The following is a 15,901-nucleotide window of genomic DNA, read 5'->3' as shown; positions in this document are numbered from 1 at the left end:
TAAAGGGCAGCCAGACTTCGTGGATTTGTTTCTCTGTCTAGAATGCTGATTTCCAGACAACTGAGGTCGCACCTCTGTGCTTTGTCTCCTGCCCACGTCACTGGGCTTAGCTGCAACTTTCACTGCCCATTCCTTCAGAAATACTTGCTAGATATTTTTGCTGATGAGCGTGCAAGCCACAACTTGATTTCTCCCTTTTCCAGGTTGAGCACACCATGAGCTCCTGGCTGCAAGATTTGGTCTGTGACCATCTCCCCTTTTCTCCCTTCTTGCCCTCCCCCCATTCACATCCATTTGCCCACCTCTAAGACCTTAATGTGCAGATCTCTCATGTTTGTGTGTTGAGCAAGGAATCCTTTTTTAAATGATAGTTATTTAAATTATTAAAACTTCAAGAAGAGATACTAAGGGGATCTCTCATTTTGTCATTCTTCTGACATTACTCTAAATCAGGGGTTCTCAACCTGTGGGTCGCTACCCCAACGAGGGTCGAACGACCAAAACACAGGGGTCGCCTAATGCAATCAGAAATACATATTTTATTTAAAGATGTATTGTATAATAAATATGTATTTTCCGATGGCTTTAGGCAACCCCTGTGTTTTGGTCGTTCAACCCCCGCTGGGGTCACGACCCACAGGTTGAGAACTGCTGCTGTAAATCCTGTATTAAACAGTCACTAGATTTAGGCTGTGCCTGGAATGGGATAAGGCCTTGAACAGGGAGGCTTTCTTAAGCTGAGGTCAATTTCCAAAGGGTTGACAGTGGCACTTCTCAAAATTGGTTGAAACAATTTTTCAATCCTGGTGGGAGTATCTAGACAACATACAACATAGCACAGTGTCCAACAAGCACATTGCTTGAGATGATTAAGTTGAAAATCATCATCATAAAGCAATATCTCTTGGAAAACACATGATTTCAAAACAGAACCAAAAATAGATAACCATTGTCTCAGGAGAAGCATTGTTGCCATAGCAATAAAAAGCAATATGTCATACTTACCTGGCAGGGGAGATAGCATGATCAAGAAGGTGGTTTTCCCAGGGCGAGGTTTTTCCACTGTACTCCGGATATGCTGACCCCTGCAATTTTCCCAAATGTGGGAAACTCGACTGTGTAATTTGTAGTAGTGAGGGACTGCATTTGTGCTCTCCCCTGATCTTAAAAAAATAATGGCACTATGTTACCACTACTACTAGCTCTCCTATGTAAAAGTCTACTTGTAAATGTGGAGAAGAAATAAACTGGGACATTTGCTTACCTTTCACTTTTCTCATGGTTAAGACTTTTTCAGAAGCTAAAGTATAGAAGGATAACTATAATCACAAATATATAGGAAAGTCATCATACATTCTCAAATATACATTTTTATTTCTGCTACTGCTTTTATTATTTTTTGCCCCCTAGAGGTAGGTATTTAAACTTTAAGTTAAATTTTAAACTTAGTATGCAGTCATATTTTAGTCTCAAGGGATTGAGTAAACTTTTTAGATAACTCAGCTTCATAATTTTGAATACTGGTTTGTGGCTCTTTCTCTTCTTCTATAGAAGACCTCTGGTGTATAATAGAGCTTACAGGATGCTCACTGGCCTTCACAGCGAGGGTATTCTTGCCTTCTTAGTCACTGCTTGCTCTCCCAGTACCTACTTTTTCTCTGCATCTGGTAACCTGTTCATGATACCATCCAGCTCAGTCAGGCCCCACCTTAGCTCTCCCTGGATTGGGTTCTCTAGAGAATAGCTGGACACCTTCTTTATCTTAAACCTAAATGTGCTGCCCAGTGGAGCTGAGCTATAGGATCCCTTCTCTTGAGCTTCAGTAACACCTTGGGAAGCTTGTTATTCAGCAGCATCAAACATGTTCTTTATCTCTCTACAGGGCATTTGAGAACTGACTATCTGTGAAAGCTATAAGTCTCTGAGGAACTGCCATCCCAGACCCAGAGTTAGACTCAGAGCCACACTAGCATCATACAGAGAAGTGATGGAAACACTTCCCTTTAAACTTACCTGACACATTCCTAGTCCCCTTTCTAAGACTTCAACCCCTAAGTGAAAGGTCAAGTCATCAGTGTCTTGCTCCCTGGTTTTCTTCTCTTGATTTTTATTCTCTTTTATATTTATAGCCTCAGATCTTAATGCCTCTCACTTTTATTTTCTGTTCAACAATGATTTCCCTAGGTATCATCATATCTTTTTCCTTCTTCCCCAAGCTAATCAGCCTCTTATTCTTTGAATGTGTAATTGTAAAATGGCTGTAAGTAACATGAATTACAAATTATGTATAATTTCCTTTCATCTGTATGTATCTTAGTTACCTCTCTTTTAAATTTTTAAATGCTTTCTTTTCCTACATATTTTAAATTATACTAGAGATATTGGATTCTATAGTGACCCATTTAAAAATAATAATTCTCTACCAAACTTTAGATAACAGCTTTAAGTCACTCAAAACTAATGAAACTATTATATCATATGTTACTTGAATTTAAGTAGAATATACAATCTACAGTCTTAAAATAAGAATTGTTTTAGTAGGATTTTTGGTTTCTTTGTTTGCTTTTCTAAATCTTCAAAGCAGTTTTTAAAATATAAAGAATATATTGCTTTTCTTATTTTAGGTCTATATCTATTTGCAAATGTGTACACTTCCTAATATTTCCTTTACCATACATATCAATAAAACCTACCTCTCAGAGAAGCTATGTTTCCAAACAAAAAATGATAAATTAATGGACAAAAAGTACCTATTTTCTCTACTGCCCCCTCAAAACATAGGACAACTCACTAAGCCATAAATAGAGGTAATGGCTTAGCTCATTGCCATCCAAAATGTTTCAATGTGATACTTGTTGATGTTTTAAAATCTGAGCATTATAAGAAAAATTAAACAATATTTTATTTAATGACCATCACATCAGACAAAGAAATTAATTTTCATTTCCTGAACTACAGTAACAGTTGACCCTTGAAGAACATGGGTTTGGATTTTTTTTTTTTTAGTAAATAGGTAAAAAATCCCTTCTTTATGATTTTCTTAACATTTTTTTCTCTAACTTACTTTACTATAAGAATAAAGTATATAATACATAAAACATACAAAATATGTATTGACTTACATTATTTGTAAGGCTTCTGGGTTGTTAGTTAAGTTTAGAGCAATCAAAGGTTATATGTGGATCTTCAGCTGCAAATGATTGGCGCCCCTAACCCTCATATTGTTCCTGGCCAACTGTTTATTTTATGTTGTGGATAGAGCTATGCAAGCTGTAAGTTGTATTCTATTTTTCTTAGAAAGACATTTACAAGTCTATATTATTCCTTATACAAAGTTTAAAAGGCAATAAAGTTTCAGTTTCACTAGTAAGAAACAGTGACATTTGTGATCTCCCCCAAAAGAAATATGTCCATATATTTCAGCAGGATGTAATTTTTATATATTAAACCAGTATTTCACTCAACTAGAGGCATTATTGTCATACTCTTGTAAGATGACTTTTATCTACTTAAAATTTATACCCAGACATCATGTATAATAAGTTGTTATAATTTTTCTTTATAGAAAATTGTAGTTAGAATTGCTTTTTATATACATCAACTACTAAGCCCATAAATATCCTCCAACAGATGGAAGTAGATCTCAACTCTGTAGTTAAAATTATCTGGAGAGTTTTTTGTTTGTTTGTTTTTAATATTGATGCATAGTCCACACCCCCTAAATGATTCTAATTCAGTTGGGATGGAGTAGGCTGTACTCAGCATTTCTCCCAGGGTTGAGAAGCACTGTTCCCAGTCACCATGTAACCTAGTGTGTGGATTATCCTTATAATGTGAACAGTCACTCTTAAGTCCCAAATAGTTCTTGAATCCCTAATGCCTGATTATCTAACATTTAAATTCTCAATGGATAGCATAAGAAAACTGCAGATTAACTACTGCAAATTATTCATAATAATACTATTTTTTGTCTCATTTATTTTAGCTTTTTTTTCTTAAATTGTTTCTTAACTTTGAGTAAATTTTGAGATAGCAATTAATATACAGAATATATATCAAGGTAAGAAAAATAGGTTCTCTTTTTAAAAATGTTCAACTTATCAGCACGGTAATATAGACAACATAAAGTATTTCTAGAAATTGATATGGTGCAGCAATAGGACACTCACTATTTGCTATATTTAAAGACTCTAGTCTGCAGAAGGAAAATCTCATTTGAAAATTACTTCAGATATATACTACTTGAACTGGGTAAAGAAAAATTTTGTTCACATTTCATTGTAGGGCTTTAATTTTATTAAGTACTTCAAAATAAGGATTTGGTTTATCATTTAAAACGACGACATCTGAGATGACTAGGGCCATTTCGAACTCAATTCTTTTTTTTTTTTTAAATAAGTTTTATTTATTTATTTATTTATTTTACAGAGACAGAGAGTGAGTCAGAGAGAGGGATAGACAGGGACAGACAGACAGGAACGGAGAGAGATGAGAAGCATCAATCATCAGTTTCTCGTTGCGCGTTGCGACTTCTTAGTTGTTCATTGATTGCTTTCTCACATGTGCCTTGACCATGGGCCTTCAGCAGACCGAGTAACCCCCTGCTGGAGCCAGCGACCTTGGGTCCAAGCTGGTGAGCTCTTTGCTCAAGCCAGATGAGCCGGCGCTCAAGCTGGCGACCTCGGGGTCTCGAACCTGGGTCCTTCCGCATCCCAGTCCGACGCTCTATCCACTGCGCCACCACCTGGTCAGGCTCGAACTCAATTCTAATCTCAAATCTTGTTTTGAAAACTAAATTCATTTTCCCCCCTTCTCTACTAACAGTGAAGATTTTCCAGGCCAGTAAAACAAATAAAGCAAGGAATCCTTAATTCATAACTTCAAACAAATATGTTAGGGCTATGTTGTCCGATCCCTCCTTGTTCTCTTAAATCCACTTAGTGACAACTTGACACAACCACTATCTTTACTGACAAAGTACATATTACCCAGTACAAACCTGTGGGTTTAAAAAATGTTCTTGTCACAGGGAAATTTATCCCTGTTCTTCAAACTACAGGTTCAGTCATATTTTATGACTTTGTTTTCAAAAACTGTGGTTGCTAAAATTGATGAGTTGAACTGTTACCCACAGCCCGAGCATCCTATTTCTTCAGCCAAAACTGTGTCACTTTATGAGGAGAATCAAGGTCAGGGGGTATGTGAACACACAGACTCTTTTTCACGTGGATGTGGGAAAAGAGAGGCAGGTAGGGGTGGAGTGCCTTCCTGACTTGTTCTCAAATTTCCCAGGTCTGCTTTAACAATCTTTCTAGTTAGTCGGAAGCCAAAGGAATGGAAGAGGGCAGAATGTTGAGACCTTAAATCAGCTCTCATTTTCCCAGAGTATGAGCTACTTCACTAGGCAGGGCTTTTTAACATATATGCAGATGCCCAGATCTTGTTGAAATACAAAACTGTCTACATAGGTCTAAAATGTGGCCTGCTACTTTACATTTCTAACAGGTGATGCTGGGGGTGCTAGTCCAATTAATTACTCAGACACAACTGCCAAATATAGACTCTATGCAAGGTCACCTCTTCCACCCACCACAGACCCACACGCTTTTCCAAGATGAGTGATCAAATGAAGAGAGGGGAACAGTGAGAATTTTGGAATTGATTGTTTATTCTCTTGACCTATAAATAGGTATAAGGTTGTGCCAATCATCCTTAATTAAGCACCTCATCGCTTCTGATTAGAGAAGAATTTATTCTCTTCAAATTTCCCTACCTTGCTCTACCTAGCATATGAAGACCTGTTGCCATTAAAATATCATATTTCAGCAGGAAATTTCAAAACTGATCCAATGAGCTGTTGGTAAAGCAAGCCTTAGCTATTGGGACAGCTATATTCACAGTTGAATTAAAAATTTGTCCATGTGTAAAGAAATAGAGTAAGTGGCAATAAGTTAATAGGTTCTGTCACTAGTGGAGCAAACTAATTGCTTTTTAAAAATTAACCCTGAACCTTATCCTCATTCAGTAGTTAATGGAATTGAGAAATGAAACACTCCATATATTATTTATAACATTGATAGAAAAATCAAATAATTATTTCTTGGCTTCATTCCTTGCATATGTTTAACTTCCTGATTTCATCATTTGGAGATTGTCTTGATTTAAGGAAGTGACCATTATAAAGTCTAATTAGTACCAACATTTATACAATGTTTAGCATGACCAGGCAGGCACTGTTCTGAGTATTAGCTCTATGTCTTCAATATTCATGAGATAATGAATTCATGAATATCTCAATATTCATGAGATAATGGAGACAATTACTTTTATTTCCATGTTAAAAGTAAGGAAAGTAAGATGTTACACAGCCAGAAAATGTCAGAGGCTGGGCTTGAAAGCAAGCATTCTGACTGCAATGCCCATGCAAATAATCACTTTGTGACTCTGGCTTGTTAGTTGTATATGTGTGAGTTGTGATTCAGAGAGGTTAGGGACACTCTTCTGACAAACATTCCTTCAATAGATACCTAGATTAATATTTCTCGTTTCTTTTCCTTATTGAAGTTAGCATAAATTATCTAAAAATAGCCACTTGTGTCCAGAAAAATAAGAACTTTGTGTAAACCCAACAGCTCAGTTCTCCACTCCTTACCCTGCCGTTACTAAATCCTGGAGGAAAAGATCCACAACTGTTTGCCCTGAAGTTATTGTATGTACATTATCCCCAGCCTTAGTTGTATGCTCAGATATTCTTAGAAATTTTTGCTTCAATTGGTAATGTGTATCATTGCTACTCCTTTCAGCTCTGCCCCACAACCGTTTTCCCACTCTCAGAAAATGTCTTAGGCTCTTGTTTCTTAATGACGATTGAGTCCATTAGGTGTAAAACCCCTTGAACTCTCTCACTCTCACTAATATCCCTGTGCATTTCCATCCAGTTAGGCTTTCTCTGCAACATTTTGGTTTTCTTGGAAATAAGGTCCCTCCTCCCATCCCAAACTAGCCTGGCTCTTCTGCTGTGGATGGCGGCCCTATCACCCTCTTTAGTCTGTCTTTATCTACCTTTTATACTCAGGTCTTCCAATTTTAAAACAAAAGACTACTTAATCTTTTTATCCTTTTTAGCTAGGGCTCTATCTCACCATTCATCCTCATCAAAATTATTTTATTGTTTAACTGCACTTGACATTCAATGTTATTTTAGTTTCAAGTTCACCAAATTTATTTCAAAGAATAATAAACACTTTTATCTATCATTTCTTGTTTCCTCCTCAGTCTTTGTATTTATTGACTTTATGATATTGTACTAAAGTTTAATGGACATTTTCCAGTTTAGATTTTCTTAAATTTCCTAGGCTTTTGGCACTATTATTATTTTTTTATATTTTAAATTATCGCCTCCACTCTTTTCTAGGTTAGCACTCTCCTAGGGTTTTTTTCCCTGGTAAGAATGAGCAATGGTGAAATTGGGAAGGTAAAGAAAAAACTGAGGACATGACAATGTCAGATGGTGCTTTGATATTGCTTTAAAGAATATAAACACATGAAGGCCAGTGGGATAAACCATTCGTTTTAGTCTTGTTTGTAAACTACTGCTCTGACATCTTCCTCTAAATAGCAGAGAAGGATGTGAAACGCCCTCTTCTATATCCCCTTGTTCCTAGACCTATGGTGAATGCTCCACCCTGGAATGTGGGCCCAGTGAAAACCAATCAGAAAGCAGAAAAGTTCATCTGAGGCAGTAATGTCTTTTTGATCCCATGTGACCTTTCTGTGTGTAGCATCTACTGTCATAGCAAGGTCAGAACCTTTTATAGAGGTGTTTACAGGACAATGCATAGCACCTCCACATTCAGCTAAGAAGCCAAAAGCCTTAATGTAAGAACTAGGAGTGCATTCCCAGGAGACATTTTTCCAATGCTGGGAACATTGGCTAAGGATGCTTTCCAAAATTTTACATGTTCATAAAATTATCTGTAATGTAAAGAAACCAGTTTGATAGATTAAACATTTGTTTCTGAAAGATTTATGTTGTTCACTTTTTAAAAAAAATTTCTTATTTTTGCCTGATGGCTAGGCTTATTAACTCTCTGCCTCAGCTTTCTCATAGATAAAATGAGAATAACACAACAGTACACACCTCCAAGTATTGTTGTGAATATTAAGTATGTAAGTCTATTTAATGTGTTAATTACTATTATTATTTTATAAATTTTACTGACTTCATTTGGGGGTCTCACATCTGTAAATAATCACTGCAGGACATAAACTTTCTCCCACTGATTACATCAATTTATTGAATGCACAACCACAGATAGGCAAATAAACAAACACCTTTAATCTTACAAATGATGAGAGACTAGAAATCCCAGGTCATCTCAGGTTTCTTATGACTTGAAAGCAGGTAAGAAGGCTGCTGAATACATGTGGAATAAATAATAAAGCATGTGATGCATTCAGTGTAGAGAATGCTTTATTACTTTAATTATGGTGATATGTGATTTGCAGAATTATATTTAGTTCCGAGATTCCATGTTTATTCTGTTTACATTAACTGCAGTTAGTAGTGATGGTGATGGAAGTAATAACTGTAAGAGTGATATTTTTATTGCTCTGCTGTATCAGAGTTAGAAAAAAAATTCAATTCAGGCTAACCAGTGTCCTCCTTCTGTGTCTGTGCTTTTTTCCTTCTTGATCAGCCTTGCTGTTCTTTTTCAGATGCGATCTCAGCTTCTTATTCTTCACTTCCATACTCCTACCAACTTCATTCATGGGTTTCATTCACATATATAATCAAAATAAATTTCTGTTGATATAAATCTTTAACCTTTTGCTATTTTTAATACTTTGAAGAAATATTACCTTGTGGAAATTTTAGACTTTCTTCTGTCATGTAGATGCATGTGTATTTTCTTTCTCTCACTGTGGGAGAAGGTACAGATGTATGTGTGTGTGTGTGTGTGTGTGTGTGTGTGGTGTGAGGTGTGTCTAGAGTGGAGATATGGGTTCTAAATTGAAGTACTCCACATTATAACATTACAGAGAAGGTGTATGTTAGTGCCAATTAGTAATACAAATGAACTAGCAATGATGTGGTAGAAGGAGCCTCCCTTTTGCTTTTTCACAATTCTTGTGCAATACTCTGACTTCCTGTGGTTATCAACAGGTATGGGACTTCTTTGCAATCAGGTCAGACTGGGTTTTTTTTAATCACTTAAATTCAACTTTAATAATATTCATATAGTGACAACTAGAAACAAAGCCACCATAAAAATATCTCTTGAGATATTTTAGATAGCAAGCTGCTATAAACTAAAATAAAAAAAATAGAAAGGAGTATTAGAGGGAGAAATTCATTTTATTTTAGAGCAACATACTTTCCCCCAAATGTGAGGTATTTTCCATTACTGGAGCCCAACCCTAGGAAGAATACACCACAGTACTTACCATGTGGGAAAGTGACTGCATTTTTCACACCATCAGAAATAAGTAAAGTACATGCATTTCTAATCCTTTCCAATCAGGTAGGATGGAATTATGTAAAGTAGAATACACAATATCCTGACTGATTTTATCATGTATATTTCCTTTCCACAGTTATTTAAACTTGAATATTCATTACATGGAACATTCATGAAAACAATTAACATTTAAGTCCTGCAAATATCTTAAAAACTATAAATGTAGGGAGGTAAATATCATGTTATGTAAAGAGATTTTTTAATTTTATATAGTGAGATTTTTTATTTTATTTACCATTTAACTTAAATGTATGTTTGTATTTTTAGTACCAATATTTGCTAATCACCCTTTTATTTGCCTAATGATTAAATTTACAGGATACTTTTACTCTATTATCCCTTTCTCTTCACAGAATTTCCACACTGTCCTGTTCAGAATCTATATCATAACATTGTATATTATAACATTGTTCCTATTTGTTCTTCCAACTGTGTTTTGGAGGATTTTGAGGGCATGGTGAGACAGCCTGTAATTATGTTAGTTATTTCTTTAAAAATACAGGGTGGGGAAAAATAGGTTTATACTTGTTTTTATGGAAACAATACAATAATTAATAAGTAATACAAAAATAAACTCTGTGTTCTACAGACATATAGCTGTAAACCTACTTTTGCCCCACTCTGTATACCCAGTAGAGAGAATGTTGTACTTTCTTTTTGTTTTTTGGGTTGTTTTTTTTTACTCTTCCACTAACTAAGGTGATTTTCATGTTACACTAAAGGTTACGCTCAGGTATTATACAAATTTCCCAAGTACATAGGTGTGATATGTAGAACACGGGTCTTTAGAGATGCAGTTATGCAAAATCGGTTCTATGTAGTTTTTCTTTCCTGTCTTTTTTATCCACCCCCCTCTTTTGCTTGTCTTTTCTATCTTCCTCTCAGAACATTACAATTGCTAAATATCAGACTGACATTTGTTTATCACAACATTTCCAAGTTTATGTGACCACAGAACCTCTTGGTATTTTTGTGATTCTATTAATTTACCACAGAATGAGTGTTCCCAAAACACAGTATATAAATCTCATGTAAAACACTGCACTAAATTCCAAAGTGAGTGCTCCAAACATAGAGGCACATCCCATTTTTTATTACAGAGATGGGTTGGTGGACACTGAGATTGTAAATTTGGTACATCTGGAGTCCTCCCAAAATATCCAGTGTCCATGGTGCTTCTTGAGGTCCCTATGCCAATGTCTAGACCTCCTGAGCATTAGAAATGATGCATACACCTTCTCCTTTGGGGAAATGAGAAGTTGCCAGATCCACTATAACAATCCCCCGATCCTTTTAGTACCTCCCTTCTTGAAATACTGAACATATGAATATAAAGGTAATTTTATTCAAGAAAGTTGATTACATAATTATGTTTTTTAAGCATAATTATTTTTTTAATGTACTGACAATAAAACTAATAATCAGAAATGGGGAAAGGAAAGTAATGATTGTTCAGCACCCACTTACACCAAGCACTACATGAGGCATTTTAAACTATTTCATTTATTCTAAAATTTAAGAATTTCTTAAAAGGATACAGAATTATTTAATACTGAACATTTGAATGATAAATGATATTATGCATATAAGAAATAAAAATCTGAAATACTTTAATACCTACAATATAAGAGAATGACTATCATTTAATTATTATCATATTTCAGACTATGGCCTAAAATGTTAGATGAAAGACCTATTTTTAATTATATAGGCAACTTTGTATTTTCAAGCCTTTTCAATTAAGCAACCTTTAAATATTTTATGTTATAAAATGTTTTCTGTAGTTATAATAACTTGAATTATTGGGCATTCTACATTTGATAGGCCTGAACCCACTATAGATAGAAATAGAAAATTAATACTTTGAAGTATATTTGAAGAATAACTGCAGCTTTACATAGTTTTCTGAGAAGAGTATGATATGAATTTTCTAGTTAATTAATTTGCTTTGATATGACATCAAATTTATATACTTATTTATAGAATATTATATTCTATAGATAACATATTTATAGAAAACTATATTATATAAGATAAGCTAATCATTTTCAAAAAATTGATGAGAGCCAATTCTACTGGGGAACAGCAGAGACACATACCTCAAGAGTTTTGCAATTGAAGTGTTAAGAGATAGGGTCTTCACCATTTAATTCCCATCAATCATTGGTCAGGAGACTGTTCCTAGGGAGGCCTTAGTTACCTGGTATTTCTTACCTGTTGTCCATGTGTGCAGAGCAAGTTCTTGGGTCAAAGAATTCCTCAGGCAAGAAGATTCAGGAGGTGATAGATGTTAGAAAATGTGCTGGAAGTTAGGCTGGAGTTCAGGGAATAGGTAAGTGCTCAGAGGATATGGTAGAGCATTGACAGCATCTGTTACAATGTCTTCTAGAAAAAATATCCTTTTAAAAATGAGAAGTACGTAAAACAGTATTATGTAATGAATAACCATAAGGTCATTGGAGGCAAATAGACTAGAATTCAAATCCACACTCTAGCATATCAGTCTAATCTTAGAGAAATCATTTAATGTCTCACATGTTGGGCTTCCTAATATATAAAATGGAGAACATGGCACCTACCTTAAAATTTGTAAGTTCCACTCCTGATTGCTCTATGCTCATGTCACTTGTTGGGATAAATGGTAATGGACAAAGACTTGACTTGGGGAGATGGACATACACTATGGTAATACAGAGATATATTATAGAATTGAGCAGCAGAAACCATATAATTTTCTTAACCAGAGTCACCCCAATAAATTCAATTAAGCTTATTTTAATATATTATATTAAAATAAAGTTATAGTATTGATATTATATATTGGAGCTCAGAACAGGTAGTGCAATAATTTAAAAGTCTATTTTATTTATGTATATTTCAAAATAGTAATATTCACCATTTTTAAAAGTACACAATGCCTGTAATCGAATGCCTGAGGCAGTGGCAGAGGGGATAAAGGGCCTGCAGACAGACCACACTTAGGGAATACAGAGGCCACACCCATTGGACTCCTGTGGCCACACCTTCTTATACACAGACAGAATGGGAAGGCAGAGAAATGCAACACAAATGAATCAAGAGAAATCCCCAGGAAAGGACTTGAATGAGTCAGATATAAACAAATTACTGGAAGCAGAGTTTAAAATAATGATTGTTAGGATGCTCAAAGATCTTAGAACAGCAATAGATGGATATAATGAGCACCTAAAGAGATAGCAAATTTAAGAAAGGACACTGAAATAATAAAAAAGAATCAGTCAGAAATGACAAATACAATATCAGAAATGAAGACCACATGGAAGGACTTAAAAGCAGGATGGCTGAAGCTGAGGATCGAATCAATGAGTTAGAGGACAAGATAAATGAAGGCATGGAAGCAGAGCAGCAAAAAGAAAAGAGAATCAAAAAAGTCTAACGAAACTCTAAGAGGACTCTGTGACAACATGAAGAGAAATAACATCTGCATCATAGGGGTTCCTGAAGAAGAAAAGATAGAACAAAGGATAAAAACCTTTTTAAATCAAATCATAGCTCAGCGATTCTCAACCTGTGGGTCGTGACCCTGGCAGGGGTCGAACGACCAAAACACAGGGGTCACCTAAAGCCATCAGAAAATACATATTTATTAAAATATTTATTAAAATATGTATTTCCGATGGCTTTAGGCGACCCCTGTGTTTTGGTCGTTCGACCCCTGCCGGGGTCACGACCCACAGATTGAGAACTGCTGCACTAGATCAACTGGATTTAATAGATATCTTCAGAACCTTTCACACTAAAGCAGCAGAATATTCATTCTTTTCAGGTGCTCATGGTACACTCTCTAGGATAGACCACATGTTAGGGCACAAAAGTGGTCTCAACAAATTTAAGAAGATTGAAATCATATCAAGCATTTTCTCTGATCACAATGGCATGAAACTAGAAATCAACCACAACAGAAATACTGAAAAAAACTCAAACACATGCACACTAAATAGCATGATATTAAATAACAAATGGATTAACAATGAGATCAAGGAAAAAATTTAAAAATTCCTCGAAATGAATGATAACAAGCATACAACAACTCAAAATTTATGGGACACAGCACAAGTAGTACTGAGAGGAAAATTCATAGCACTACACGCATACCTTAAGAAGCTAGAAAAAGCTCAAATGAACAACCTAACCCTGCATCTAAAAGAACTAGAAAAAGAAGAGCAAGTAAAGCCCAGAGGTAGTAGAAGGAAGGAAATAATAAAGATCAGAGCAGAAATAAATGACATAGAGGCTAAAGAAACAATACAGAGGATCAATGAAACCAAGAGCTGTTTCTTTGAAAAGGTATACAAGATCGATGAACCTTTAACCAGACTCACCAAGAAAAAAAAAGAGAGAGGATTCAAATAAATGAAATTAGAAATGAGAGTGGAGAAATAACAACTGACACAACAGAAATACAAAATAGTGTAAGAAAATACTATGAAGAACTGTATGCCAAAAAACTAGGAAACCTAGATGAAATGGACAAATTTCTTGAAACATATAATCTTTCAAAAATCAATCTGGAAAAATCAGAAAACCTAACAGACCAATTACAATAAATGAGATCGAAACAGTTATCATAAAACTCCCAACTAACAAAAGCCCTGGGCCAGATGGCTTCACTGGTGAATTCTACCAAAGATTCAAAGAACTAACTCCTATCCTTCTCAAGCTATTTCAAAAAATTCAAGTAAAGGAAGACTTCCAAGCTCCTCTTATGAGACGAGCATAATTCTGATTTCAAAATCAGGCAAAGGCAACACAAAGAAAGAATATTATAGGCCAATTTCCCTGATGAATTTAGATGCTAAAATCCTCAACAAAATATTAGCAAACTGGATCCAGCAATACATAAAAAAAAAAATCATACATCATGATCAAGTAGGACTTATTCTGGGGAAGCAAGGATGATACAATATTTCTAAATCAATCAATGTGATTCATCACATAAACAAAAGGAAGGAGAAAAACCACATGATAATTTTAATAGATGCAGAAAAAACATTTGATATTATCTAGCACCCATTTATGATCAAAACTCTCAGCAAAGTGGGAATACAGGAAACATACCTCAACATGATAAAGGCCATCTATGACAAACCCACAGCCAACATCATACTTAATGGGCAAAAATTAAAGCAATCCTCCTAAGATCAGGAACCAGACAAGGGTGACCCCTTTCACCACTCTTATTCAACATAGTTCTGGAAGTCCTATCTACAGCAATCAGACAAAAAGAAGAAATAAAAGGCATCCAAATTGGAAAAAGTAAAACTATCATTATTTGCAGATGATATGGTACTGATATAGAAAACCCTAAAGTTTCAGTCAAAAAATTACTGGACCTTATAAATGAATTCAGCAAGGTGGCAGGGTATAAAATTAATACACAGAATCAGAGGCATTTTTATGCACTAACAATGAACTGTCAGAAAGAAAAATTAAGGAAACAAATCCCTTCACTATTGCAACCAAAAAAATAAAGTACCTAGGAGTAAATTTAAACAAGGAGACTAAAGACTTGTACTCGAAAAATTATAAAACATTGATACAAGAAATCAAGGAAGATACAAACAAGTGGAAGCATATACTATGCTCATGGTTAGAAAGAATAAACATCATCAAAATGTCTATACTACCCAAAGCAATTTATAAATTCAATGCAAAACCAATTAAAATACCAATGACATACTTCAAAGATATAGAACACATATTCCAAACATTCATATGGAACCAAAAAAGAACACGAATAGCCTCAGCAATCTTGAAAAAGAAGAATAAAGTGGGAGGTATCACATTTCCTAATATCAAGTTATACTACAAGGCCATTGTACTCAAAACAACTTGGTACTGGCCTAAGAACAGGCATATAGATCAATGGAACAGAACAGAGAACCTAGAAATAAACCCACGCCTTTATGGACAATTAATATTTGACAAAGGAAGTAAGAACATTCAATGGAGTAAAGACAGTATCTTTAACAAATGATGTTGGGAAAAGTGGACAGCTACCTGAAAAAAAAATGAAACTAGACCACCAACTTATATCATTCACAAAAATAAACTCAAAATGGATAAAAGACTTAAATGTAAGTCATGAAACCATAAGCATCTTAGAAGAAAACATAGGCAGTAAGCTCTCTGACATCTCTCGCAGAAATACATTTGTTGATTTATCTCCACGGGCAAATAAAATAAAAGGCAAGATAAACATGTGGGACTATATCAAACTAAAAAAAGCTTTTGTACAGCTAAAGACAATATGAACAGAATAAAAAGACAAACCACACAATTGGAGAATATATTCGACAATACATCTGATAAGGGGTTAATAACCAAAATTTATAAAGAAC

The 15,901-nt window shown here is 34.9% G+C and overlaps 1 non-coding gene across 1 annotated transcript; it reads left to right on the top strand.

Moving 5' to 3' along the window:
• The first annotated feature begins 997 nt into the window (after positions 1 to 997).
• Positions 998 to 1,161, top strand: LOC136332477 (U1 spliceosomal RNA). The gene has a single exon (XR_010730734.1). It is a non-coding gene; the product is annotated as a U1 spliceosomal RNA (small nuclear RNA).
• Positions 1,162 to 15,901: the final 14,740 nt, after the last annotated feature.

This window comes from Saccopteryx bilineata, chromosome 3 (genome assembly GCF_036850765.1).
Source record: "Saccopteryx bilineata isolate mSacBil1 chromosome 3, mSacBil1_pri_phased_curated, whole genome shotgun sequence".
Lineage (NCBI taxonomy): Eukaryota > Metazoa > Chordata > Mammalia > Chiroptera > Emballonuridae > Saccopteryx > Saccopteryx bilineata.
This window is presented reverse-complemented; position numbering and strand designations above follow the sequence as displayed.